Source organism: Apis dorsata, unplaced genomic scaffold, assembly GCF_000469605.1.
Source record: "Apis dorsata unplaced genomic scaffold, Apis dorsata 1.3 scaffold_19, whole genome shotgun sequence".
Taxonomy (NCBI): Eukaryota; Metazoa; Arthropoda; class Insecta; order Hymenoptera; family Apidae; genus Apis; species Apis dorsata.
In genome coordinates, this window is record NW_006263321.1 from 930,227 (window position 1) to 934,564 (window position 4,338).

Below are 4,338 nucleotides of genomic sequence, written 5' to 3' on the forward strand. Positions count from 1 at the left end.
TTGAATTTTCCAATTTTGACTTTCGACTTTATTTTTTGGCTTCATTTCGGGATAAAGTGGAGATTGAAGAGCGGGGAAGACGTAGAGTTTCGTTCGGAATCTTTTTGGTTTCTTCTTCAAGATCTCGACACACAATCGTTGAAACTTGTTCACCATTGTGAAATTACTATCGTGCAACTTGAACGAAGTTATTTTCATTCTTTGACATCGATTCGAGAAATAATCTTTCCTTTTATATATTTTATATATGTTAAAAATTGAATCTATGAGTTCTCGATAAATTATTATAATAAATTTATTTCGAAAGTTTGAATGGTAAAGAGTTTAGGTTAAAATTTAACTCTTCGACTCGATTTTTATGGGTTCACGTTCTGTAAAACATTTTCCACTGTCGCTAAAAACTTCAATTCAATCAACGTCGGTCGTCAAAGCATTCTCTTTCGTTCTATTTACGACATCGTTCGAGCTCGCTCGTTAATTCCTCTTAAGTTTTACGGGTGGATCGCGTGGAACTGTAAGAATTCCTGGGATCATTATAAATTAAGCGAGTTTTCGCCCAGTTTTTATTCGCCATAATAAAAACATCCGAGGGTTTAGCGAGTCCACGGCATAAAGAGATGTCGCCACTTGCATCCGCAGTGTTTAACAAAACTTTGAATAAATTCCCTTGCAAATTATTCGAATATACATTGTTGTTGCTTCGAAGTGGCAAATAGCGTTTTATTAATGAATGTTTTTAAAAAGTTGACCAAGATTGATTGATTTTTAGGATAGAATCGAGTTTTTTTAATTTATATTGATAACCAATATTTTTGATAGAGTTAATAACTGAATTCGTAAATTCTTGAAACTTACCCCCAATAAGAAACGAACACTGAAACGAATCACTTCCAACGTCAAATCCTTTCTTGCACCGTTTCACATTCAACAAGTTCACAAATTATACCATTTTGAATCCTTGTTCACCGAAAAGGGACGAGAATATCCTGCAATAAGACAGCAAACAAAAGAATTAGAAAAGATGAATGAATAAATATTACCATGACTTAATTACATTTGCATTTCTGTAATTTTTTCTCATGACGCGAGTATAAGTCAAAGTATATTTTTCGCGTGTCGAGAAATTATTAAGTTTTATTATAATTATGATTTAAACAACTCAATCAAAATTATTTATTTTAAAAATTTTTCCCACATTTATCTCAATTTGGAAAACATATGCAAATATTTCGTTCAAACTAATATTAAATAATATTTACGTTACAAAATCTTTAAAAAATTTGTCCTCACGATAAATATATCGAACGTATCGATGCACAGATAAATTTGATTCTGTTTTAAGACGATACCGACAACGTCATAAAATTTCAATGTTTTCGAAAACTTCCTGCGGATATTAAAGATATATAATTTCGCAGCTATAAAATATTTGAAACATTCTCAATACTTCATATAAATATAAGTATATAATAGTCGGTATCTATTATTCTTAATCTCGAGCATTACGTCGATTTTACGATTTATATCGTCGATGATCACATTACAAGAAACTATTAAAAACGGGCCATAAACTTGTCATAAAATTCGAAGGGCTTAATTGAACGTGAAACATCTTGAGGGATATGGGGTTGAAACTACGCAGTGGAAGCCATCTCATTTCATTAATTTTACGATCCTGATAAAGGAATTGTTCTTTAAATATATATAGTGATTCTTGAAACTAGTATCTCATCGAAATACCGCGAATTTGAAATTTTACGAATCTTACGAATTCCATGAATAACGTTTAATATAGAGTTTATAACAATGTATCTCATAGTAGTTGTGCATAATAGATTTAATTAGATATCGTGTTCTAATTGGAAATTTATTTGCAGTTCGATTGTGCCTAATTTGAAGCCAATCTAATAAAGGATACAATTCAAATTGAAATTTAGATTCCTCAAATGTGCACCGTGTTCATCGAACTGACGTGCACGCAATTTCACGTGATTATAATCTGCACGGGTTGTTAATGTTACATTTCGCGTTTATATCTCTACCCTTTGCTATTTCATATCCTAACGATATATTTTACACGTACGTTACACGTTATACAGGCAAATAATCTGTTTTCACATATCTACCATTCGAATAATTTCTCGTTCGACTCTCATTTCATTTATATAAATTTCCCAACATGCTTATCGAATAAATTACTTTGATAAAAAGAAAAAAAAAAGAAAGAAAGAATTCTCCAAATCGTTGGAAAAAAAATTAATTACACCCAATATATGTAACGAAACGAAATGGAAAAATCGTTTTATTCGACGCAAATAAGCGAAAGAGTCAGACAAGCGAAATAAGATAATTATAGACGGATGATAAAAACCATAATAGAATACAGCCTCACAGGATCGGAGAGGCGGAATAAAACCGATATACAACGAAACCAGTCATGGCTGGACAGAATCTTCCGGTTCAGGAGACACTTTTCCAGCCAAAAGTACATCGATTTGGGCCAGCAAAACTCTCGAACGATGCATCACCCATGCTCGGTAAGCAGCTCGAAACGAGTATATAAATACATACATATAGATATCGCTTCGAAAATGCTCGTACACCGAATTCGAAGTTGGGGAAGAGAGAGAGAGAGAGAGGAGGTCGGGCATCCTATTCGAGGATTAACGTGGCAACAAAAACGATTTTCGAATTGGAGCGGGAGCGGGGGTCTCTCCAAAGCGATTCGTTATCGCGCGATTAACGCGAGTGCACGCGAGCTTAATTTCAGCTAAGCTCGAGGAAAAGTTGGGCCGGCTAATGAAGACCGATTGCCGGACAGCAACTAGGGCGTGAGCTTTTATCGCGCCCCTAATTGGATTAGAGAAAATAATTCCCGCTTCCGTACCATTGCGCCCACGATAACGCGCCACTCGCCCCGACCGTATGCTAATTTTTTCCTAATGGAACTCGCCACCCCCGAACTCGACCCAGGTTTCAATTCTTCTTCATCCTTCTTTCCGCCGTTCCCTCGACTTTCGTAACCCTGCGCGGGATCGCGGTCGATTCGATTATAAAAATTTATCGATCGATGGATACGAATATTATATATATATACAGTTTTATACAGTTTTATTTTCGAAATTCTGGATATTTTAGGATAGGAAAACTAATAAAAAGTATATCGAAGTATATGATCCGATTAAATTTGTAAAAGTGAAAAGAGAAGTGTATCTCGAGGGTGTGAGTTTATTTTTCATTTATTGAAATTTAAATTATTTAGAGAGGGAATTATATCGACGTCTTGATCATTTTAATATTCTTTTACTGGACAACTATTCAATCTCAAGTGTCAATAAGGAATTCCAATTCTCGAATCACGATTTTGATTTAAAAATCGTTACATCTCTGTCAATTTTTTCCTCCCTCCTTCAAGTATAACAAAGAGAGACGTTTCACGGGGAGAATTATCTGGATATTGACGCGTTTGATTCCGTGGAGGCGACTTCTGGCAATCGGTTCCTCGGGAAGGGAGAGACGAGCGATCGAGAACACCACGATTCGAATCGAGGCTCGAATAAACGTTGAATTTTAGCTATCTGCCAGGGTCCAGGCCTCGTACACGACCGTGGAAACGTTCCTGCAGACTAAATCGCCACCTTCATCGACATTTAATTTCCCTTTGACCTTTGGCCAACGCGTAAATTCACCCCTCAGGTTAAATGGGATTTTTTTCTCCAACGAGGGAAAATAATTCTTCGGTCATGCATCACTAATGAAAATGGTGATACTTTTGTAAATCTTATTTCCGAGAGGATAGAGATTTTTAGAGCTCGTGTTATGGTAAAAAAAAATTGTCGATTAATTTTTAATCACATTCTTAGTAATTTTAAAACTTGCTATGTTTTGTCAAATCGAATAATTTGTTTCGAGAGAATTATAAAAATTTTTAAAAATTTGTTATATTTATAAAACGTAGAAAATTATGTTAATATATATATATTTATATTTTGTTTAAGAATGTAGTTTCTGGATTTAAGATGATCGTTGGATCGAAGAGAACGTTTGTACTGTCGATCGATTTTCCCTTCGAAACATATTGATATTTGTTTCTCATAATTTATTCACGTGACTGAACAACAGCCACGCAATCAGCTATGGATTAAACGTGTCAATTATTCACGGGGATGATTAAAACAGTGAGAGAACGAATATTTCCATGCCAACTTTAATTTATCGTACGTTATACAATTACCGTTTGATTAATTGAAATGGCAGCTTAAAAAAAAAATTGTTAAAAAAACGAACGCCGTATTTTTCGCAAAAAAAAAAAAAAAAAAAAAAAAAAAAAAAAAAAAA

General features: G+C 34.3%; 1 long non-coding RNA gene across 2 annotated transcripts in view; it reads right to left on the reverse strand.

Annotated features, from left to right (window-relative positions):
* LOC102671833 overlaps positions 1–983 on the reverse strand; it is a 119,596-nt gene extending 118,613 nt beyond the window's left edge. For both annotated transcript variants that reach the window (XR_004150196.1, XR_420615.2), the window contains exon 1: positions 856–983. This is a non-coding gene — a long non-coding RNA (uncharacterized LOC102671833). The remainder of the gene's footprint in view (positions 1–855) is intronic.
* Positions 984–4,338: the final 3,355 nt, after the last annotated feature.